The 26317-nt window shown below is 38.3% G+C and overlaps 1 long non-coding RNA gene and 1 pseudogene across 1 annotated transcript; one reads left to right on the top strand and one right to left on the bottom strand.

Annotated features, from left to right (window-relative positions):
- The first annotated feature begins 19249 nt into the window (after nt 1-19249).
- LOC126765010 (uncharacterized) lies at nt 19250-22532 on the top strand. The gene is made up of 3 exons (XR_007668227.1): nt 19250-21948; nt 22022-22159; nt 22245-22532. It is a non-coding gene; the product is annotated as an uncharacterized LOC126765010 (long non-coding RNA).
- A 2597-nt stretch (nt 22533-25129) lies between these two features.
- On the bottom strand, nt 25130-25694 carry LOC126764917 (uncharacterized; annotated as a pseudogene).
- Between the last annotated feature and the right edge of the window lie 623 nt (nt 25695-26317).

The following is a 26317-nucleotide window of genomic DNA, read 5'->3' as shown; positions in this document are numbered from 1 at the left end:
GCTTTATTTTTTTTTTTTAATTAAATACTGAAATCCTGCTAAATTATTATATACGGGTGGTATATAGATGGTATAAGGGGGCTCTATCGGAGCCGGTATGAAAATTGGACAATGGGCGTGGCACCGTCCACTTTCGGTGAAATCCCATATCTCGGGATTGACCAATTTCGACAAAATTTGGAACGTAACATTCCTTTCATATTCCTATGTTACTCTGTGAAAATGAGCGAAATCGGACTACAACCACGCCTACTTCCTATATAACAAAATATAAAATTGCCTTTGTTTCTTTCACTTTGCAGTACACAAATAAAGAATTAATTAATATAACGGAATAAAATTTTGCTGTAATAATTCCCTTAAAGTAAGCCATCTTTTGACCAATAATTGTCCAAATCCAACCAAAGCTGTTCAAGCCCCTAGATACCGAACATGTGGACCCGATACCAATAGTTGACTTTTGACCGAAAATATCGTTCAATGTGTGATATATGAAATTGAAATTCGCACAGAATCCTTTTCTAGCAATAGTATTTCATTCTGTCAAAAATGGGTTGAATCGGGTCAATACCTTCCTGTTTTTGAGACCAAATGCACCTATGTGCGACTGCGCAAGTTATAAATTATAATGTTCCAGTCTGTACAGTAGCAAGAATCAGACTGACTCTGCCATCAGATCAGCAACTCAAGTCTGCCTCAATGTGTTAGTGTACCGCACATTCCAACAGACTCAAAATATGCCCAGTCTGCTGTTTTGGTCACGTACTAGCTGATCATGCGATGTGGTGCACAACTGCATGACGTAACCTGAGATGTAACCCGCGTGTGGTGGCTTCTCTAACCAGGCTGGAACTATCTCGGAATCGGACCATAGATATAATTTGTATTTTACCATGTCTAACTGGGTCTGCACCATGGAAGCTAGTATTGCTAGTAGCAGAGCGCCCCAGAGTTCAAGTCGTGGAAGACTTAGCGTTTTTAGGAACTTTTGCCGCGGAACTAGTTGTGGTATCGCCTTGTGTGAGCAAATAGATATTGGCACAATATACTTTTCCAGAGGCGTCACAGAAGCCGTGTAGTTCCAACTTGTATTCGGGGGCGAAAGCCATCCTGCTGGGTCGAAAAGTTTGGCCACTGAGGATAAAATCTGTCTCTTTGTTATGACGGATAATGCGGATATGGACGCTGTAGTATATGAAAACTGGTCCGATATCGCAATTAATTGGATGCCTAGTGTTTTTGTTGTACTTTACTTTTCGAATATAAGGAAATTAGTATCCAATAAATTGTCTTTTAGTAATTTTTTAATATATTTGGATGATTAGTTGTGATCCTTTTTAAGGGAAACCCTGCGGTGTTGAGGGAATTTATTACCTGTGATAAGGACTCGTATGCTTGTGGAAGACTGTGGCTTCCAGACAGGATATCGTCTGCATACTTTTGAGTTTTTAACACCTGTGTTACCAGAGGAATTTCTGTATTTGTGTCTTCTGACACACTTCGTGGGGTGTACGAATGACTAGGTATGGGGCACTGTTTACGCCAAATGTAACTGTTTTTTAATTTAAATAGAATAGTTTTGAATAAAATATCATTGAGGGAATTTCCCGAGTAATATTTGCCGTTAATGATTTTTTCGCATGGGCTTACTTCCTCGATGGGATCTAAATGGAGGTATTACTATCTACCTTACTTCTAAGACACCATCATAATCTTGTTTGAGCTCACCTTTTCTAAGTAGATTTTTTCCATGCTTATAAACTGCTGTATTGCAGAGGTGCGAGAGTGACATATAACGAGTGTGGAAATTGTTGTTTTAGTGGTAGTCGTACGACGTACCGACCATTATCTGATCTAGTAGTTGTGGCTTTGTAAAAGTCTTCACAATATTTCAGGGGTTGTAACAGAAATGGGGGGAGTTCTTCTAACTTCCAAAATTTTCTCAATTGCGAATTGAGGTACTTGTTTGAGATTTCCTCAACTTGAGTTGTCATTGTGGCAACTGGTTCTGAAACTAGTCCACTTAGTATGCAACCGAATATAGTATTTTGAGCTAGAAGGGTTTTTGAAATATTTTCAACACCTTCTAGTATAATTTGCGATATAAGGTCGCTACCTAATGAAGGTCTATTTGAACGGTGGTGTTGCAGTTAGGACCTGCTAGCTTTAAGTTTGTAACCTTTTGCCGGTAAAATGCTTGAATGCGCTTATCCGCTTGGGGGGAAATTATGGTAATGGGTTTATTTAGTTTTGGTACTTATTTCAGTTTTGTACTACTCTTCCGTTAATTCCCGTAATTTCATAATTGGCTTGTTTTGTTGGCATTTTGAGTCTATTTTGTGCTTTAGACACTTTGAGTGATCGTTGTGATCTTTGGTCTATTAGGGCTCAAAGTTTGAACAGTTCTCCTCGGTGTTCGAGGGAGACGATTGCTGTAGGTAGTAATCTTCTACTTTGAATTTCGCCGTGTAGTGATTGTGTCTTTTGTGCCTTTGAGCAACATGGATTTTGTGTTTCGGGAGTTGCTGTTGTAACTAACTAACTAACCCGTGGCTCTTTTTGGGAAAGCGCTATTGAGATTGTGTGCATGGGACAAGAAGTTTGTACAGAGTCTCTTTGATCTGACAAAGTTGTTCCTTTCATTAACATTCAATTTTTTAAACTTCCCGCAAGTTTTTAGCTTATGCCCTCCTGCACATAGTTCGCATGACGTGTGTTTATTTTGTTCAGATGTTCAGATGTGAGAGCGATTGCTCCCACAAAAGTAACGATTTGTCTGGTAATATGTTTACCAAAATAGGATCCCAATTATCTGTGGGAATATTTTGTGTCGATATCGTAGAACCGACAAACAATTTGAAACAGTGGATTCTAGTTTTATGAATTCTACAGTTGTTTTAGGCAAGTTCATAGGTATCGTTACTTGCTTGTCCACCAATATTCTCTCATTTTCAAATTATCGTCATTTAATGCGAACTGCTTGACTATTACTCATGCTTGATCTTTAGTTTTGTATCGGTGGTGATACAATTTTTGCGCTTGTGATAATTTTGGATGGTTTATGTACACGGCTGTAAACATGTCCCAGAAGGACGGCCATTGTTCATAACCTCCATGAAATATTTCTGTATCGCATGTTGGCACTTTGAGCTGAATGCCTGAACTTGCCTCTTGGGCTTGTAATTGGGCTGTAATATTTTGCATTTTAGGTGACGATATACAAGTATATAATGATTTATACACTCACTTTGATTTCTCTCAGGGATTTTGGGGAGTTAAATTTGATAAAAACGGGTGCTTTGGGCTTTCTGTTGTTCTGTCGAGTATATACATATATATAATAGTGGTACTTAAGGTTTAATTTTGAATGTGTTCATACAAATAAATTTCATTAGAAAAAATTACGAATTTAAGGTTGCTTTCTCAATATTTGGTTACCATCCTTTCTGTCTAGTTAATAGAGTTGTCCGCTTAATAGAGCGTCCATATAATAGAGCTTTCACTGCATTTTTATATATATGAATTGTTTCAACCATTCTATATTCTAAGTTGGTTCGAACTGGACACAGTGTGCTAAATTTTACTATAATTGGTTCACTAGTTTAGGAGTCCATTGCGGACAAACAACGTGACACGTAATTTTTATATATAAAGATATATTTTTTTTGTCACTCACATCTATAGCTATTTATATGTTTTGTGTCACTGTATTTCCCTTTTTGTAACGAATGCGCCTTTCTGAATGGCTCGAAGGACCATGTAACATAGCGCACTCATCTTTTTGGTTGTTCACTTTACCACAAAATAAAAAGAAATTGCGAACGAAAAACGAGCTTATTCGTCCATGTGGATATTTTCTTAGCGCTGTCCGAGAAACACCAAATAGATTTTTTATTTGAAAATCGAAGCGAAATTATTCAATGAAAGTATGGGAAATTAATTAAAATTCGATGGGTAGCTTAGAAAGATGGCGGAGGATAAAACGGGAACATAAAAACGTAAGACCACTCGCTGTTAAGATCAAAAAACGAACTATGCAGGATCTTCTCATCGGTCGTTTTATTCCTTTTTGTGCGGAATCAGATGGTGTGATGTGTGTGGTGTGATTGTGGTTGGTGTACTTGTGTTTGAGTGTCGGTGTGTGGTGCTCTCATGAGTAGTGTAGAATGTGGACTGGTAGCGGTGATATGATGAGTGTGGTGAAGGTTGCGTGTTAATGTTGTGAATCTAAGCCGATAGATGTGGCATGTTTGTTGATGTCGGGCGAGGATTCTCCTTTATACAAACGGTTGTCGTTTCCAATCGTTTTCTAGTAAATTGAGTTCTTCACATGCAGCAAGATACGTTGGGAATATTATGTCATTAACTGTACTGTTTCAAATGACGTTGGCCCACCCTCATTTACCAACAACAACCGCAAAGACAAGCATTCATAATTTTTTTATTTATTTACACATCCGGATAACTAGGAACCGCTTCGCCTTGCTTCTGTCGTTGAAACTTCTTCAGTGAGGCATAAGGAGGCATTTCCGAGTAAAGTTCGATGTAATGCATCGCTTTGGTAGATCATACGATGAGCAACATTCCAATCATCTCTTCAGTTTTTAATTTGACGAACAAGCCGACGTAATACTGGTGAAACAATCGATGAAACCGCAACAAAAAATTTTCATCATTTTAACGAATCATCAAGTGATGTGCGAGCTAGGTTTTTGGTAGTTTCTTCACCTTAAATTAAAAAATTAGAATTAATATTTAGTATGTAAATTTTTAGCATATTTATAACGTGGTGGAACATATTATTTTAAAAATGTCTTTACCTCGACAGCGACAAAGCTCGGCTATGTCACCTTCAATCCGATTAAATGCTGATTCCCAAATGACCTTCAATTCATTTTAAATGTTTTCCACTTCTATTATTCTTATTGACCATGGGAATTTCTAGATTCAGATAACAAACTATTAAGGATTGGCCTTGGGATTTGTTTATGGTCATGACGAATGCAAAACATATGTATCAGAAATTGAAGTCATTTAAACTCAAACGTCATGTTTGTTGGGATCATCAGGATCCTAGGAACCTTCGAATTTTCCTTTGAGTATCGTTGCATAAATCACATTATTCATCAATTTCCTTATTACCAAACGCGTTCCGTTACATAGTTTTGGTTGATTTATTGTGAAGTGGCCTGGCACATCCAAGGAGTTTAAAAATTAAATTAAATAGTTAGTAGCTTCATCTTCATGGGTACACAGTCAATTGATTTGAAAGAATGCAATGTATCAATGATCTCATTCTGAATTATGAAGTTTAAATCATTTACATCTTTATTCTTAGGCGGCAAAATTGCTCGCTCACTCAACCATTCATTATTTTTATAGTTAGTAATGATGTTTAAGAATACTTTGATGAGACAAAGTTACAGGAATTGTGTGGAAATGCAATGAATCCGTTAGATTCGTCGATAGGTACTCGACCTTTACCGATAGTCAGTAATTGCTCAGAGAAATCTTCAGCAGATGTATCGTTCATGCAACTCTCATGTTTGCTGTCAGTTGAAGTTTCTTCATATAGCGCCTTAGATTCGATGATTTGAGGCAAGCGTTTATTTTTCTCTGCAGCAGTTGATCTTGGTGTTACTGGTAGTGTTTAGCGGAAATCTTCAGACAGTAAAATCATCGCGCCTCCAAAACATCTCGAGTCATTGCGTAGATCATTCAATATTATGGATATCGTTTAGAACACTTGCCGTCGATCATGCAAGGTGATTGGGTATTGATAGCGCCACATGGTCCATGAATCTTATTTGTAATTGCAACATCATGCAGCTGTGGATCGGCTTCGTGATCGGTAATGTCGACACATACAACATTATCCATTTTGTCTGGTTGAATTCTTTCCATCAACCAAATAAGAATGTATGCATGCGGCAGGCCTCGTTTTCCATTCGATTGAATACATCCAGCATCAAGATTCTCCAAAAATACGTTGTTTAACACTGAAGTTCAGCAAGGATCGCATTTTTTGTCTAAATACACGTGCTGTGATTTCATGTCTATCACTTGATGTTTGTCTGGGAAGCAGCAATTGTACAATCTTTATCCATTTTGGATTACATGTTAAAGTAATAAAAAGATCTGGCTGACCATAAAGACGTACATAAGTCATTGCATCTTGCTCTCCGTTTCAATTTTGACGCACATGTCAACACAGTACTGCTGCAGAAATCGTCGAAACCGCAGCAGATGGTTGTCAGTTTATCGAATCATCAAACGACATTTGTAATAATTCATCGAGCTAACCTTCTTTTTGGTAGTTTCCTCACCATAAATTAATATAGTAGAAATTTATTTTGTATGTATCTAAATTTGTAGCATAATTATAAATGTGTGGAGATAATTATTTTTAATTTTTTGCCAGTAATTTGTTCAATATTCTCTAAACAACTATTATGTTGAAACTCACCATTGAATGGATTTTTCATTTTGATGTTTAGATAATATTCATCTTTGCCTTGCCAAATCATCAGCGGGTATTTGCAACGTGTCATACGACCGATGTGTTTCAGATATTTCTTGCAGTTGCCTAGTACCGCGACGTGTAAGCACAATATCGCGTGTTTCCAAGTTTTCACCAACAATCAGGATTGCAGCTTCGTCTATTGTTGGAGCATTAAATGTGCGTTCGTGTGTTCCAGATGGTCATTTATCTGCTCTGATGATGAATTTTCTAGTTATCATTTGGCAGACGCTCCAAAACACTCTTAAACAGCCTGACCAACGCATGATGTTCATGAAGTAGCTGCTGAAGATCTTGAAGAATTGCTCTTTTCATTGGTGCATTCATCGCTTAAAGTCGATCAGTTGTTCCTCCATGCTTCCCATGAAGTATACTTGAATTGAAAATTTATACTGTGCATCTTTTAGAGGTTGTAATCATCCAATTCGATAGTAAATCTGTCTTTGTATCTACAAAATTAAAAGCAAACTCTGCATTACTGTTTTTAAACCATTTTTTAGAATTAGCATTCATATTTCATATGAATAAGTATAATAAGATATTATTCTACTGTATTGTGTGTATGTACAAAACTAAATGAATAAATACCTTAAATGTCGGATTGAATCCTTGTTCTTCTGTAATGTCTGCCCCAAATGATGTCATTTAGAAACAACCATTGTTTTTTTGAGTGTTTTCTAGAAAATGTCGTGATTCGGGTGTTTCATCGCGAAGCAATAATTGCACAATTGTGGTACAATAAGCTAATCGAGATTCGAAACAAACACATCAACTGGTCAACTTCAAAACTTTACCTACCTTTTTTCTCTGATAAATTGCTTCCAGCTGCGTTTTGCTATTTCACGTTTTAAATAGTATCGTATATGCGGTGTATAAATGAGCATCCTCCCCCGGACATCCACACATACACCACACTATCACACCACATTAACTCCACTTCACAACACTGACACGCACCTTCACTATACTCACTTCACAAATCATTAGGGCTTACAACCCGCATTCCACACTACATATGAGAGCATGAAACGCATGTCGGCTTTTGTGAAGTGAAGTGGTTGTGTTTTGGTGCGGTTCTGGGGTTTTTTCATAAAATACTTAGTTTTTCCCACCATTTACTATCAATTTCCTTGCTGAGGCTTTCGGAAGCTATTATAACTAAAACGGACACAAAATCTTCAAGAAAAGATAAGTACAATTTGTATTTTTTAATAAAAATTTATTTGCACTTACCCGCAAATAGATTTGCGAAGCTTTGCAAAAAGAGTGCGGAATAGAAAATCTGGGAAAAATAAACATTAAGAGCATACGAAAGACCCGAAGCGGAACACAAATAGCTATCTTATGCCTGCGCGCCCAGGACGCCAAAACTGCGCTAAAGGTAGGCAAAATAAAGATTGGGTGGTCTGTATGTCGCCTCCGGGAATACTCCCCTATTCCCCGTTGCTTCAGGTGTTCCATCTGGGGCATATGGCGCACAAATGTTGCAACCCTGTGGACAGGTCGTCTCTATGCACACGTTGTGGAGCCGGTGGACATGTAGCGAAGTTATGTACTAACGATCCAAGCTGCATGCTTTGCAAAGGAGCGCACTCAGCCCTGAGTACTACGTGCCCCAAATATCTAGAGATGGCGAAATCGCTAGGGAAATGAGGATAATACAATTAAATTTGAACCATTGCGCAGCAGCACAAGAGCTACTAAAACAGACAGTATTTGAAAAAAACATTGATGTCGCCTTACTAAGTGAGCAATACTCCCAGCGTTCGGAAAGCACCTGGACTACAGACATATCTGGAAAGGCTGCAAAATGGTCCTGTAAAGGACAACCATTTATGTCTCGTTCCAGAGGGCATAATTTTTTCACATGGGCAAATATACGAGGCATATACTTTGTTAGCTGCTATGCTCCTCCCAACCTGGCCTTCGGTTGTTGTGGTGTGCTGTCCTACGCATAGTTGCGTCGCAAGCTGTGGACAATTTTTTCCGCACTGCGGATACCAAGTATATGGCGTCTTCGCCTTGTATATTTTCTGAACTCCAGACCATCTCAAAGTTCGGCATCAAAGTCTTTTTGTTTCCAAGTCCTCATGATCGTAAGATTCGTTTGGCCGAGGAATTCAAGTAGTAGACGCCCACGGTGGTTTGTGCGCCTACTACCCCAAGCGGTCGACCACGCATTGAAGTCACCTGCTATTATAATTGGGGATTTTCCTCTGGTTTCTAAAGCAAGTTCCAAAAGGAAGTCTTCAAAATCCTTAATGAAGAAATAGCTGGGCTCAGAAAACTCTGCAACTCAGCTAGACGCCGCCTACAACGTAATCAGAGTGAAGAAAATGAAAGCAGTCTTAGGGATATATTTAAAAGTCAAAAGAAGCTTCTGAAGTCAGCCATCGGTCGCAGTAAAAAGAAGTGTTTTGAAAAACTCTGTGAGGAAGCAAATGAAGACCCCTGGGGAACAGCATAGAAAATCTGTATGTCAAAATTCAAGAATAAGGCCGACCAACCCAAAAGCGCATCCTTTATGAGAAATGTCGTCGAAACTTTGTTTCCAAAACACGACAGTATTTCTTATGCTAAGCCTCTAACCGAAGTCGAGGAGTCACCACTGCTAGTTAGTGAAGAAGAAATATTGGCCATAGCCGGAAAAATTAAAAGCAGCAAAGCGCCTGGATTAGATGGCATTCCAAACATAGCCCTAAAAGAAGCCATGACTCTGAAACCCAAATTATTTATGAAAATGTACAATGCGTGCTTAAAAGAAGGAATATTTCCCGACCCATGGAAAGTCCAGCGATTGGTTCTACTTCCTAAACCAAAAAAGCCTCAGTCGGAGGAACCATCTTCATATCGACCTCTATATATGCTTGACACTATTGGCAAAGTATATGAAAGCATAGTTAGAAACCGCTTGGAGATAGCAATCCAGAAAGCCGGCGGATTATCAGAAAGACAATACGGCTTTATGAAAAAGAGGTCCACCATTGACGCACTATACGATGTCGTTGACACAGCGAAATATTGTGCGCTGATCACCCTGGATGTGAAAAATGCCTTTAACTCAGCAAAGTGGACAAACATAATCAAAGCTCTAGATGAAGTACGTGCTCCTCAATATCTTATGGAAATTGTCATAAGTTATTTTGAAAACAGGCGACTATTATACGATACAGATGAAGGCACAAAGAGCTACTCAATTTCGAGTGGAGTACCGCAAGTCTCGGTACTAGGCCCCCTTCTATGGAATATAATGTATGATGGGGTGCTAAGGAGACACCAAGAGGAAGCTATTAAATTAGTTACATACGCAGACGACCTTATTGTGGTAGCAGTTGCTAAACACCTCGACGACCTCCGGAGCAAATGCAATGAGTGCATAAACGGTCTGCGCCAATGGTTCTCATCAATGAGTTTAGAACTGGCTGAGCAAAAGACAGAAGTCTTGCTCATAAGTACAAGAAAAGTAGAGGAAAGTATATCTCTCACCATAGGGGAGTGCGAGATTCATTCACAGCCACACCTAAAATATCTGGGAGTAATAGAGTACACTGCAGGTAAAGCGAATAAAATCCTGAATGCCTTGTCAAGAATGATGGCAAATAAAGGCTGCGTGCGTTCCAACAGGCGTTTTTTACTCGCAAAGGTAATGAGATCGGTTATGTTATATGCGGTTCCAATATGGATCCAGGCGCTAGGCATCAAAGCGTATGCCAGACAAATAAACACAGTGCACAGGCTATCGGCACTAAGAGTTATCAGCGCTTTCCGAACAATTTCAAATGATGCTGCTGAAGTAATAGCCAGTATGATGCCCATTGACATCCAGGGTGACGAATACGAACGAGTTTACAAATTATCAGAGCCATCTATAAGAGCCAAAAGAGAAGAGAGAGTGAAAAGCTTAACGATATGGCAGCAGCGGTGGCAAACATCACTTAAAGGACGGTGGACCTACAGACTAATACCGGTGATCCATTCTTGGATCGACAGACGACATGGGGACCTGGATTTTCACCTAACCCAAATACTAAGTGGGCATGGGTGCTTTAGAAGCTACCTGTACAGATTCCAGCACGACTTTAGTCCAAATTGTCCGACGTGTTCAGAGTGCTTAGAAGACTCCGAACATGTATTCTTTTATTGCCCTCGCTTTTTAAGTACAAGGGAAAAACTTAAAACTACACTCGGTGGTAGTTTTGCGGTGGACACTTATATGCCAGTCCACTGAGAACTGGAATGCTGTCAGCGAAGCGGCAGCGTCAATCATGACAAAACTTAGACATATAGAACAGAAAAGGCGTCTGTCAGTCCGTGCCACAGAGGAGACTTAATTGTCTTATCACTCCCACAAAGTAATACCTAATCAGGTGGTTCCGTGGGAGAGTCTGGAGTTGGGAGTAGGTTAGGTTTAGCGGATTAAAGTTCCGCACTTCGGCTTTTGATGCTTCCTCCTACTTAAACAAAAAAAAAGAAGAAAAAAAACACATGAGAGCACCACACATCGACACCCACATACACATTCATCAACCAACCACATCACACCATCTGATCCCACACAGCAAAGGGAAAAAAAGAACAACAAGGAGATCAGCAACTTCACTTCGGTTTAGCAGCGAACTGTACGCGTGTGCGAACCGTTGAACCGAGCAAAATCAGCGTTTTTTCCCGAGTTATGTAATTTTTCATCCAGTTTCGGAATTAGAAAAATTTAGTTATTACATTTTATAAAGTGAACATTTAAATACATTGTACACAAACAAGAAAACCGCATTACATATACATACGAGTATACTCAATTCCAATTCCATTTTTTCCTTTCTAAAACAAAACCTTGTGGTGGTAGAGAAGGTGAGTGCGTGCGAAAATATAAAAAAAAAATTTGAAGTGCGCAGCGAATAAGGTGACTTAGTGAATAATACATGCGGTTTAATTATTATTTCTATTATTGCTATTTTTTGTTTTTTGTTTTTGAAGTAACAAAATATTCAAATTACAAATATAAATTTTGAAAAAATTGCTTATGATTTTATAATTTTAGTATTAATGAATTATATTCAATATTAACATAAAGAGATAAAAAGCATCAGCATTCCGCTTTTTTTGCTTTTTCACCAATTTTTAACCAAATCTTGAGTTATAAATGGTGTAACCAACACGACTTTCTTTTAGATATACATATGTATAACTAGCTTACTCCGCAGCCGTTGTCCTGCGTGAAATTATGTGTTTTGAAATGAAAAGAAATTTATATTGTGTTGAAAATCATATGCGAATTTTCTTCATATTTTTCAATGTAACGCAGCTTGTTAAACAACATTTTTTGGTTTCTGTTCCGGTGCGTAAATGTACAGAGAAGATGGTTTTACAACTCGTGAGAACGTCTTGGAATGGGGTCATGTGTAAAAGTTCACGCTAGTGAGGAAAGTTCCCTGATCGCCATTCACTTGGGAGTGGCCAGAAAAAATTCTGAGGACTGAGACGAGTAGGTCCTTGTCGCATATACTACAGTGGCCATATAAAGGAGCGCAAGTTTGGTGTGGGATTCGTGGTGGGAGAGGGACTCCGTCGCCGAGTACTACCATTCACTCCGGTGAATGAACGTCTAGTCACAATCCGCATCAAAGCGATGTTCTTTATGTTCTTCAACATATTGCTGATTTGCGCTCACGCCCCGACGAAAGAGAAAGACGATGTGACCAAAGATGCCTTCTATGAGCGCATGCAGCACACCTATGAGCGCTGCCCCCGCCACGATGTCAAAATCGTGCTTGGCGACTTTAACGCCAGGGTGGGCAAAGAAGGTATCTTTGGCACGACAGTTGGTAAATTCAGCCTCCACGAGGAAACATCCCCAAATGGGTTGAGGCTGATCGATTTCGCCGGGGTCCGAAATATGGTTATATGTAGTACTAGATTCCAGCATTAGAAGATTCATCAAGCCACCTGGCTGTCTCCGGATCGAAAAACCACCAACCAGATCGATCATGTTGTGATAGACGGAAGACACGTCTCCAGTGTTTTAGATGTGCGTGCGCTCCGAGGTTCTAACATCGACTCGGACCACTATCTTATTGCAGACAAGATTCGCACCCGCCTCTGGGGACCAAAAAACGCACGCCAACAAACACAATGAAGTTTCGACGTTGAGAAGCTGCAATCACAACAGATAGCCGAACCATTTTCTACTCGAACTGCACTTCTGCTTTCTGAGAACACTCGTCAACAACTCGGTATAAGGGAGCTGTGGGACGGCATTTCAAGCTCCCTACGTACAACTGCAACCGAAACCATTGGTTTTCGGAAAATGCAAAATAACGGCTGATACGACGAGGAGTGCCCTGTCGCAGCGGAGAGAAAACAGACTGCCTACCTCGCAACGTTACGATCGGTCACAACACATGCGGGATTGGATAGATACCGAGAGTTGAAGAGGGAAGCGATACGCATTTGCAGACAGTAAAAGAAAAAGGCCGAAATGCGTGAGTATGAAGACCTTTATAAGCTGGCCGACAGGGGTAATGCTCGAAAACTCTACGAAAAGATGTGGCGGCTTACACAAGGTTACAACACCGGAGCATACTCTTGTAGAACCCCCAAAGGTGATCTAGTGACCGATGCCGAAAGCATACTTAAATTATGGAGGGAACACTTCTCTAGCCTGCTGAATGGCAGTGAACGCACAACGACAGGAGAAGTCGAACCCGATTCCCCAATCGATGACGATAGAGCAGACGTTCCATTTCCCGACTATGAAGAAGTTCGGATAGCAATTATCCGTCTGAAGAACAACAAAGCGGCGGGGGCCGATGGATTGCCGGCCGAGCTATTCAAACACGGCAGCGAAGGACTGATAAGAAGCATGCATCCGCTTCTTTGCAAAATATGGTCGGACGAAAGCATGCCCAACGATTGGAACTTAAGTGTGCTCTGCCCAATCCACAAAAAGGAGACCCCACAATCTGCGCCACCTACCGTAGTATAAGCCTCCTCATCGTCGCTATCGAGCGTTTTGTGTGAAAGATTAAAGCTCACCGTCAACAAACTGATTGGACCTTATCAGTGTGGCTTTAGACCAGGAAAATCAACAACCCGACCAGATATTCACTATGCGCCACATTTTGGAAGAGACCCATGAAAGGAGAATCGACACACACCACCTCTTCGTCGATTTCAAAGCTGCTTTCGACAGCACGAAAAGGAGCTGCCTCTATGCCGCGATGTCTTAATTTGGTATCCCCGCAAAACTAATACTGCTGTATAAACTGAAGTTGGGCAACACCAAAAGCTCCGTCAGGATCGGGAAGGACCAAATGAGGTTTCACACAAGGCGACTCCCTTACGTGCGCCTTCTTCAACCTGCTGCTGGAGAAAATAGTTCGAGCTGCAGAACTTAATCGAGCATGTACAATCTTTTATAAGAGAGTACAGCTGCTGACGCATGCCGATGATATTGATATCAGTCATAACTATGAAGTTGTATATAGTTTCGTATATTTGGGAACCAATGTGAACACCACCAACAATGTCAGCCTGGAAATCCAACGCAGGATAACTCTTGCCAACAGGTTCTACTTCGGACTGGGTAGGCAATTGAGAAGTAAAGTCCTCTCTCGACAAATAAAAACCAAACTCTATAAGTCGCTCATAATTCCTGTCCTGCTATATGGTGCAGAGGCTTGGACGATGACATCAACTGATGAGTCGACGTTGAGAGTTTTCGAGAGAAATGTTCTGCGAAAGAGTTACGGTCCTTTGCGCGTTGGCCACGGCGAATATCCCATGTATGAGATATATGACGGCATTGACATAGTTCAGCGTAGGATCTGCTATTGATTCATCCTGGAAGTATTGTCCACTGTTACAGGATTTATACTTATATCTATTGCCATTTGTTTCTGAATTTTTCCCAGGCATTTCGTGCTGGAAGTCCTACTTCCTGTGGATTTATTTCGATTTATTCCTTTCGGAATAAAATCTGGCTTTTTGGATAGCAAATTAATTTGCCATCCCGGTTGAGTTAATTTTTACCAGAAGTAAAAATGAGTCAAAAGAATATATTTTTATTTTTTACTCTTCAGACTAACTTATTACATGGTTCTTACTTGTTGAGGTTTGTTTACATATCTTGTGTTAAGATAAGGTTGTTCAGGTATAAAAACTCAAGGTTGTTTTGATGTTTGTTTGTTTAGGATTTGTTGTTTGTTGTAGAGATAGTGCATTTCAATTGTTCCAACTCAAGGTTGTTTCGATGCCTTCTGTTTACTGAAAAAAAAGTTGTTTTGATGTTTGATACTATTATAAGGAATACGTTCCTTAACTCGCGCTGTTGTTAACTCGGCTATAGTCGCGTTGGCGGTGTCTACGCCAGTAAAGAAGAAGATTTGGTCGCTGCAATTGCAGTAGAGATCTGCTAACTTAAGGTGCGAAACCTTTTTCCAATTCTTGCTATTTGTGTGATAGGAAGCATGTTTGTTAATTGCGGTAAGACAATAACTTCTGCTAGAATGCGCTTATCCGCTTGGGGAGAAATTGGCGGAGCAGATTTTATTGGAGTTTTGAACTACTCTTCCGCACATTCTCATATGAATCAAAGAAGCAGCCGACTGTAGCCCTGAGCAGTCTTGAATATATGGCACTTACATCTGCAGCAAAAGAAGCATTTTATGTGAAAGAGCTATTAACAGGAATGAAATTTCAGTGTCCAAAGGCGATAGTAGTGAATGCCGACTACTTGAGTGCGATGCATCTCGTAAAAGATTCCGTTTATCATTCGAAGAGTAAGCATTTTAATATAAAATATCACTGTATAAGAGATGTTAACCAAGAAGACATTATTGATTTAAAATAGTGTTGTATTCCTAATATTACTGACATTCAACTAAGAATTTAAACAAGAATAGTCATAACAAGTATTAGGTTTGAATTAAAGAAATTATTTAATTTTTTCACATGTAAGAATATGCTCGTTGAGGAGACGTGTTGAAATACATGCCTGTATACAACGCACATATTCATGCAACACTGTTTTTGTACTTCATACACGTTTTTCACTTCATTTGCTTTTTAATTGCTTTCTTGTACATACTTACATTATACTGAATTAAATATAATATAATTGTTTTACTCCCTTTAGATTGCAAAAGTAAGTCACTGGAAAATATAAGTTGTTTTCCAATGGTTGCAGCAAAAATTCTATATTTCGAAAGTTCGTTGTAACGGACCACCACCGTATGTACATACATATTGGACTTATTGCATTATAGCTTGGCTATAAAGACAACCTTTTACATAGCACTGCAATTTAAGCATCAATCAGTGCGTGCAGAAAACACATTTTTCGTTTAATTCGTTTAGTTTTTTCAACATAGTTTCTTTCAAGGTTGATAGACTGATTATAGCGCCACTCCAACTTTCGATACCATTTTTTTAAATTTAAAATACATTGTTGTAGTATGATTTTTCCATTGCTTCAAAATAGAGCTTAGTTTCGGCGATCATCCCTTCTTTCGGCGAAAATTTCTTCCCAACAAAGCATTTTTTTTGAGATCTGAGAACAGGAAATAGTCGCTGGGGGCTAAATCTGAAGAATACGGTGGATGTGAAAGCAATTCGAAGCCCAATTAATTGATTTTTGCCATTGTTTTCACAAAGTTGTAAACGATGCATTCTTTTTTTTCAAATGCATCCGTTTTTTAGTGATTTCGTTCTTCAAAATGTCCAATAACGCTATGTAATAGTCGCTGTTGTTTTTTGATGTTTTCGACGGTAACAACCTCTTTTGGATGTCCACTAGGTTCACCGTTTTCGATGCTCATTTCACCATGTCTAAATTTAGCATACCAATCTTTGATTTTCCCTGTGGCAGTATCCGCAAACTTTTTCACAAAAAACAAATTTGCTTCACTCAAAATGATATAATTCAGAAACTTATTATCCGACAGCTATTAAATGTATACACACGCCTTTGGAAGGCTAAGGCTAATTAAAAATCATATGGATTTAATTCTATGTATCAGGCCGGGGACTTTTCAATAGTGCAAATGGATTAATTCAAATTTCACACGATAAAAGCGTCATTGAGTTCAAGTTACTTTCCGATGCATTCATTAACATATACAATGTCTAAAAAAGACGGATTTGATATCTGTGATTTACAGGTATATTAATATGTATTTTTTGTCTGTCGTAAAACATTAATTAAACGTAATTAATTGTAGTGATTCATATTGATAATTTGGCCTTAATGTGCAATTTGGGCTTAATATAAGGTTATTTAGTAACTAGTGTTAATATGTATTATAATTTAAATTATTTTGCAGTTATTTGGAACCCATGAATAGATCAAGCAAGAGAAATGATTGATTTTGGGGATGATGAATTTCTCAATATGCTGTGAGTGGAGTCGGGTCATGTATCATCGCCGATTCTTTTACTACCAGGTACAGCATTTGAGGTCAGCCAAATACTACAGGTTTGTTTTGCATATGCATTTTTAAACATAAAGAGTAAAATGACGACATACTTATCTGTGTACCAAGTTTACCTTACAGGATTTGTCCGGAAAGTAATATGACTGAGTCGATTTAAAAAAATGTATTGAACCAATCGTTACATATCTTTAATAACTTTCAAAATAGGCTCCTTCTGCGTCGATGCAGCGCTGCCAACGCAATTTTCAAGGAGTGAAGACATCACGGAAGGTATTTTCCGGAATAGCCTTGAGAGCTGAGGTGCAAGCTGCCTGGATCCCCTCTGTGGTCTCAAAACGCTTGCCTTTCATCGGCTTTTTCAGGCAAGGAAACAAAAATATATTCAAAAAATGGGGGTCACTGTCACACATGTTCAAATTTTCTTGGCACACTTCCACTCGCCGCAATTTCTGATTGTCAGTGAGCACTTTTGAGACCATCTTCGCGCATATCTTGCGCTCCGTCACAATGTTATGAACCATAGATTTTCGTAAATTTAACATCTGTGCATTTAAACGAATACTTAGTCGACGGTCTGAGTTGACAACTTTGAGCAAGAGTCACATGTCTTCCAGCACGGTCTTCATCAGCGACCTCTTCCCGGCCGTCCAAAAAGGTCTAGTGCCACCGAAACATACTGCTTGATCGTATCAAACGTCCCTGTCGCAGATTTAGCGAGTTTCACACAGAATTTAATCGCGTACCTCTGCTCTAACGAACTCTGCATTTTCGGCTTGCAACCTTCACAGAAACACGTCGCGCGAAAATGTTTGTCGTAACTCTCCAGGTGATCGGAAACAACTGACCAGCCGCTCGTTCGTTAGCTAGGAACGCCCCTTACCGAATCCGGTCGGTACGCGCACTATCCGAAGTACAGTCACGGCGGGAGAAAATCAGTCCTTTTACTGGAACGATGAGGTGTATGAGATATATGACGAAATTGACATAGTTCATCGAATTAAAAGACAGCGGCTACGCTGGCTAGGTCATGTTGTCCGAATGGACGAAAACACTCCAGGTCTGAAAGTATTTGACGCAGTGCCCGCCGGGGGAAACAGAGGAAGAAGAAGATCTCCACTCCGTTGGAAGGACCAGGTGGAGAAGGACCTGGCTACGTTTGGAATATCCAATTGGCGCCACGTAGCGAAAAGAAGAAACGACTGGCGCGCTGTTGTTAACCCGGCTATAATCGCGCAAGCGGTGTATTCGCCAATTAAGAAGAAGAAGAGTACGCCTTGTATATCTGGCTGTGTGAAAAACATAGCATTTCCAAATTTATGCTTCACACTATGCGACTATCCTTGTGTCCTGTTGATAATCTGAAATGCAATTTTCACTGGAAACGGAATACGTTTGAACTGAAATGGCAAATCGTTAGATATTCCATAGATCCTAGTATTCGATAGCTGCGTTGCAATCAGTCGGGTTCCATTACACAGTTTCGGCTCATGAAGATTCTGGAATATAATAACTACAGAACCAATTTAAGACGCAAATGATGCGGTGGCATACCAAGCCTCTCTAAAAAATAAAAAATTTAGAATTCTACTGTATAATTCACGGCATCGTCTTCATTATCAAGACGATCGATCGATATGTATGAGCGAGTTAAAACTTTAGCCTTTAACCACAACCTTATGATTCAGTAAAAATTAAAGAAAAATCATCAAAACAACTTTATCTTAGAACAATAGAAGCGCACTATCAGTACAACAAACAATAACAACCCAAATTGTTATTTACTAGTAAACAACCAGCATCTCAATAGTATGAGCAGCGATAAGCATAGCCTATATAAGCAACTGGAACAATAGCCTTGCGGTCACTTTATGATTATCGACTGCCGAGTAGCAAGTTACCACTTGTAACACTTATACAGTTTATGTAAGTGTAATACATTCAATATTGAAGTACATGTGTATACGGTGAAATATTATACAAATAAAGGATCAGTCAGAACCAATCTCATTGGCTGACTTAAAATTATATATTTATTTTATTTCTAACGAGTAAATAAATTAACTGGCGCCAAACGTGGGGCAGCAACAAAAAGGATCATCAATAATATCAATAGTCTGCCTGAAAGGGAAGAACCTACTCCTGGAAACAAAATAAGGATTCATTTAAACCACCCAAGAAGTTTACCAGTGCACCATCCCACACAACGTCAATCAAAAAGGATTCACATAAAAATCCTAATACGACAACAAATTGAAATTAAAGGATCAATATACCAGCCTTGGCAAACAACACGCTTTCATAGAAAGAATACCATATCAAGCAGCGCTCCAAGAATACAGCTGGATAGACCGATCTTCAGTAAAACAAATCAACAAATAAATCAGCAAGATGACTGAACAAGCAAATTTAATTGCATTAACCAACGCATTCGCCGATCTGCAACGACAGTTATCCGAACTACAATTAGGAGAAGTGCAACCTTTCCACAACCAACAGAACAAATATGTTCTTACACCAAAACAGAAGAAGTTGATCTGAATATGTTTAAATCAATAACACAATTTAATGGTGATTACAACGAATACAGGAATTGGAGGAAAGTGGCAACCACATTAATGGAAGACATACGCATATATGCCCAAGCATTAGCAACAGAGGAAAAATTACTGGCAAAGCAGCACAGATCCTGATCAACCACAACGTAAAGAGAAACTTCCAAGACATCATCGATAGGCTAGACGATTCCTATGCCGACAAACGACCAATATACGTTCTGGAGGAAGATATGACGAAAATACAACAAAAAGAACTACCACTGCATGAATAGTATGAGATGACACACCAGGAAGAACGAATAGTCCAAGTATTGACACAAGAAATCCAGCTAAAGCAATCAGAACATTCGTCACTGGACTGAGAAGTGTAGCTATCAAGAATGCCATCTATGCACGAGCCTGCACAACATTAGCAGATGCCTACAGTATCGCCCGTACAATGCAACATGATTCACGCCATCAGAACCTCGAGTACATTCCACGATACAACCATCATCAGAATCATAATTTCAGCAACCAACATCAGAATAATAATTCTTGTCAACAACAACCCCCAGTTGAACCAATGGACCAACGAGACAAGGTTACAACAAGAATCAGCAACAACCACCGCGAAAACCGCAGCCTCGACAGAATTATCAAAATCCATTTAAGAAAGTAGCAGAAGCATTGGGATACAAACGGGAACGAGATAATACAAGTCATGCTAATATACTACCGAAGAATCAACGGATCAACCAAATTACACACGATCAACAATCAAATACAGAATATGAACACGAAGAATCTATATATTTTTCTAAGACAAGGCGCTTATTTCCAGAGATCTACAAAACGTACAGAGACAAATAATACATCAAATTAAAGTGTGCGATCTGAAACTTTGCACAAATTTTACAGATTTTAAATTCATTGAGCCACTTTTGATATATTTGCGTTTAAAGTTCTTCAATTTTTACATTAAGCTAGTATAAGCAGCGCTTCTACAGAAAAGAGCATTTATGTAAGAGAATGAATAATTAAAAATGTTTCTGTCATTTGCTTTCGTTACACACATACCCATATACGCGAAGGCGCAAGTGCGAAATCTAACAACAACAATGTTGTCTGCTCGGTAGCAAAATGACAATAAGCATAGATAACTTGATACGAGACTCTTTGGTTCGAGAGAGAGCTGTCAAAACTCGCATTTTTTATAACATTTGCCAATGATGCCACTGCTGAAAAATATTAACTTGGGTATTTAATAAATTATACAAAACACTAAATTAAACACTTTGAAAATGCATACATACATATATATGTAAATGCTAAAATGCAAAATCATTAATTAATTTACATAAACATTTATTTTGCCAAAATATGTTCGCACAGTTTCATTTTACACTAATTTCGTCAAGTAATTATAGCGCTGCTTTTCTGGCACCCCGCCTTTTTCACTAACTGCTGGTTGACGGCACCCTGATTGTGTTTTGTTGCCAGTTCAGAAAACAGATCAGCTGGAAGCGAGAGAGCAAGAAAAGAGATTCTAATCAAGTTATCTATGACAATAAGAGAATGACGAATATTAAAAATTACAAATGTTTGCTTTGGCATGTGCACTGGTACATACATACATATGCATGCGCTAAGGCGCTATCTACGATTTGACATGCGCTCTCTTCTATGTTGCACGAATATGTAAGTTATCACAGCTAAAAGTACAACAACAAAGTTGTCGTACTCGTAGCTAGCAAATATACTGATATTACCCAATTCAGCAATATTCTGTAAAAATACAATATCATTGCTCAATTTCCAAAATTTACAACGACAGCACATTTCGTCGGCACTAAACCAGAACGGAAGTCGTGCCGCCGCAATGTGAGCCGTTTCTCGACCAAACTGAGGTTTGCTGTTTGGCTATAATTATTGCTTACGTTAGTATATAGAAATAAGTACTAGTAAGTAAGAATTAGTACATATGTAAGTTTATAGTATATAAGAAAAATTCTGTATAAAAGAAACGTTTTTAATAAAGAAATTCGAGTTCGACTTCACCATTCAAACCAGCGTGTTGTTAATCATCTGGTGGCAAGCATTAACTTGTATGTACGAGCTTAGGAACACTGCGCTTTGACATGCGCACTCTACTTTGTTTTATATTCACACATACATACTTACAAACATATGTATGTATATACATATGTATGGGCGAAGACGCAAGTGCAAAATCTAACAGAAATATTGTTGTCGGCGTTATTTTGATTAGAAGTGTTATTGCGTTAGGTAAGCTTTGAGTCAGTTCAGTTTTCTTCCAAAAGTCAAGGCGGCTATTACCAGCGAATACTTAAGTACATACTACATCGAATTTCAGTTAAGATTCAGATTAATTATTAAAAATAAAATGCCAAACCAAAGGCGAATTAGACGAAAAAGGAGTTTAACAGGTCGAAGAGAAGAGGTGAATGTTATAGATAAAAAGGAATTTCTAATTGTTAATGTATGTATGTATATGAATTGACCTGTTTTATTAGAGCCGTAGTCATGCAGGATCTATGGCAAGTTATTTCAAAGCTGCCCTAAACTCCGTAGTTCTTCCGGAGTATAGTTCGCTTGGGGGTTTGACTAATATATGTTTACACTGTAAAGCAAAACATTTCGGAAGTGAAAAGGTACCTGTACTTTTCATTGTTTTATATTCGTAATATATGTATATACATACTTATTGTCTTAATATTTGGTTGAAATTGTTACTAGGTAAGAAATGGCTTTACGACATGTTGTCATGGCGGAAAAGTTAAACTTCAAGAATTACGTGTACCTGAGTTTTTGAAAGCTGTGTTAGAAAATGATTTGAACTCTTGGTGGGGACACTATTTGGAGAATATTCGGCAGCTAAATAGTTCGTTTGCTTTTGCATCATTCGAAGCGAAAATTGCGGAGCCTACAGGGCGCGGACCATATTGCTTCCGAATACATGGATCAATATATCATAGCGTAGGTCCATTGCATGCAGATCATCCTTCAGAATCCTCCTACGCCCAGCTGTTTATTCTTGACACGGATCAAGCAACTGATATAAGGGCACAACATAATTCAATCTGCGATAGGTATTTGCTGAGAGAAATCAACGAAATGCTTTCAAATATTAACCCCTTGGCAAATGAGTATAAGCATATGGCGCAGGTTGAACGCGAAGAGGAACAGAGAGCCAGAGAAGAAAATCGCAATGCTCGCCGAATTAGCATGCTACTTTTGCTTAGATCGATTATTACGTGATATTCACCAAAATGAAATACCTTTTGGTGGAAAGGTTATTTTATTAGGTGGTGATTTCAGGCAAGTTCTTCCTGTGGTGCCCAATAGCTCACGCGCCGCTATAGTTGGTAATTGTTTGAAACGGTGCTCACTTTGGAAATTTTTTAGGTGTCTCAAACTCTCAACGAATATGCGTTCTAAAGAATCCTTATACAACAGTTTTCTTTTGCGTGTTGGAGAAGGTCGAGAGCTCTCTCCAGAGTCGAAAATCAATATACTAGAAGAGATAATTTTGCTAAATGAAAATTTAGTGGATTGGGTATTTCAGCCTCAGTCTGGTGTTATTAGTCAAAACCATTTGAAGGATCGGGCAATTTTGTGTCCAAAAAATGATCACTGTACGATAATAAATAGCGAAGTAGTAAATATGTTGCCCGGTGAAGAAAGGGTATATTATAGCGTGGATACTGTCGTTTCTGAAGATCCTCAAGAGCATGTCGGATTCCCTACAGAATTTCTAAACTCCCTTAATTTCAGTGGAGTAGCGCCTCATGAGTTAAGGCTTAAGGTTGGAACAGGTGTGATGTTAATCCGCAATCTTAATACATATGAAGGGTTGGTCAATGGGACTCGCTTGATAGTAAAAGCACTACATTGTAATTGTTTGGAGGTCGAAATTTTAACTGGTGAATCACAAGGGAAACAAATTTTATTGCCCCGTATAAATTTACAGCCCAGCGAATCAACACTTCCTTTTATTTTAAAGCGTCGCCAATTTCCAATAATTGTAGCATTCGCAATAACAATAAACAAATCTCAAGGGCAGACTCTAGCAAGAGTTGGTGTTTTCCTCAAGGAGGATTGTTTAACGCATGGCCAGCTGTATGTCGCATTGAGTCGAGTACGATCTTCTCAAGATATCAAACCACTACGAATGTAGTTTTCCATGAAGTACTTGAATAAAAAGAGTTTTTATAAAAAAAATTTTTCTTACTTTTTTCATTTTAAATAACGGAGTCCCCCGATTATCGGGGGTTATTACTAGTATTTTTTATTCTAAGGCATGGGTTACCAACGCTTGTAAGGACCACAGAAGAAGGTAAATCAGTGTATATTTTAATTGATAGTGGTGCAGAAGAAAATTATGTAAATCCAAAATTCCCTCACGCAAAAAGGATAGAAGTAGAAAGTAAAAAACAAGCCGCTACTTTACACGGTAAATCATTAATTACATATAAAAAGAAAGTGAATATAATAGGATTCTGTATGGAATTTTTAGAACTCGATACCTTACAAGATTTCGATTTCTTGATAGGAATTAAAGGTTTAAAGCAAATGAAAGCAATGACAGATACAGAAAAAAATTTATTAATTGTGAAAAAGAATAAATTAACAAGGATAAATTATATGTTACGAGAAGAAATGTATAAAAAAGAAATAAATGAATTAATGAAAAGAAATGAGCAGAGTAAAACATTACCCTACGTAACTATAGTATAGGCAGAAATCAGAACAGAAACAAATAATCCTATATACCCCCAAGCGGATAGAGCATTTGTAGACACTGAAATAAAAAAATTATTAGGTAATGAAATAATACAGCCAAGCAAGAGCCCGTACAATTCACCCATATGGACAGTTTCTAAAAAGGGAATGACGAGCAAGGCAACCCAAAAAGACGCATGGTTATTGACTTCCAGAAGTTAAATGCGCAAACAATCGCTGATAGATATCACATTCCGGATATCACCACTATGCTCCAAAACTTAGTAGAAGCTCAGTACTTCACGACGTTAGATTTGGAATCAGGATTTCATCAAATTAAAATAAAAACAAGAAAAAACATTAACTTCGGTTGCACCGAAGCTAAATACCCTTCACAGGTGCGTTTCTGTTAGTAACTATGAGTTCAGTTTGTATGGAAACTATATGCTATAGTCAACCGATCTGATCAATTTCTTCGGAGATTACATTGTTGCTTTAGGAAATAATATATACTTACCAAATTTCGTGAATATTTCTTGTCAAATGTGAAAGTTGTCCATACAAGAACTTGATTCCGATCGTTCAGTTTGTGAGGCAGCTATATGCTATAGTCAACCGATCTGAACATTTTCTTCGGAGATTACATTGTTGCTTTAGGAAATTATATATACGAAATTTCGTGAATATATCTTGTCAAATGTGAAAGTTTTCCATACAAGCATTTGATTCCGATCGTTCAGTTTGTATGGCAGCTATATGTTATAGTGGTTCTAAGCAGAACTTGAACTACAACATTTAAACAAGCCATAAGTTTTTATTTTTAATGACTAATAACTCGTTTACTGCATTTTTATGTTAATTTAAATAATTTTTATATGAATACATAATATGAACTTATATTAAAAAAAATCTAAAAAACTATCTCTAATTCTATTTGCTTCGTCTGTAGGCATATCATCAATATCACACTCATATTCGTTGGAATATACATTTTCAGTTGTATCCAGGTTAACTCATTTATGTTTTCATTTGAATTAAAATACAAACAAATATTATGCAATGCGCGACATAAATTAACAATACGCGCTGCTTTATATGGTGCGTAATGTAGTCGTCGTTCACCACAAATACAACGAAATACCGATTTTAATAAACCTATTGTCTTCTCAATAACAATTCGGCCTTTGGCATGATATGTGTTGAATCTCCTTTTTGGGACGCATGTTATTGGTTCCCTAAACGGAGATATGAGCCGCGGTTGAAGAGGGTAGCCTTTGTCACCTTTACAAAGCATATATTCGATTAGTACATTCGTATAAATTGGTAGCATTTTTAGCAAATTATTCGTTCTTATATTAAATATGCATGTCCTCTCCGATAATTTGATGCGCTAATGATTTTGAAATCACTCGTATGAGCATGACTACTGCCGGGATACTTAGCACAAAAGGATCGTACTTGCATCTTATGGTCGCACGCCTACATACGAAAAACTAATATATGTATGTATATGTAGAATACTGAGTGAAAACTTAATTTTGAGAAAGCCTAACCACCATAATATTCAGACTTGAGAATTCTTTGCGATTAAAATACACATGTTTATTTCTTGACGGTGCCATTATCTTTACATGAGTGCCATCAGCTGCCATTGCCACACCAGGAAATTTTGATTTTCCAAAAAATTATGTTTTTGCTTCTAATTCCTCGCTGGCGGTCATGTCAATGGAAATCCATCTTGAACATAGCCTGTATTCAAGAATGTTGAGTACTTCATCTCATACAACAGAAAATTTCGATTGGGCCATATTTATGTATATTGAAGTCCTTTCCAATACAATGTTGATAACTGCGTGTGGCTAAGAAACATAGACATGCAGCAAGCTTTATTTTTGGAGAAAGAGAACCTTGTCTCTTGTCATTTCCAAATTTATTTTCGCATTCCCCCAAAATGTATGTGTATAAATGCCCTTTTGTTGATCCGAAAATTTTTGATGAAACTGCGTATGTACATACATACATATGTAAATAAAATGTTGTTTTTTTTAGCTTAAATAGTTCAACTCACTTATAGTCATCCATTTCCA

The sequence above is a fragment of the Bactrocera neohumeralis genome, unplaced genomic scaffold (assembly GCF_024586455.1).
Source record: "Bactrocera neohumeralis isolate Rockhampton unplaced genomic scaffold, APGP_CSIRO_Bneo_wtdbg2-racon-allhic-juicebox.fasta_v2 cluster10, whole genome shotgun sequence".
In the NCBI taxonomy this organism is placed as follows: Eukaryota; Metazoa; Arthropoda; class Insecta; order Diptera; family Tephritidae; genus Bactrocera; species Bactrocera neohumeralis.
Note: the sequence above shows the minus strand (reverse complement) of the source record. Positions and strands in the feature narration are given on the sequence as shown.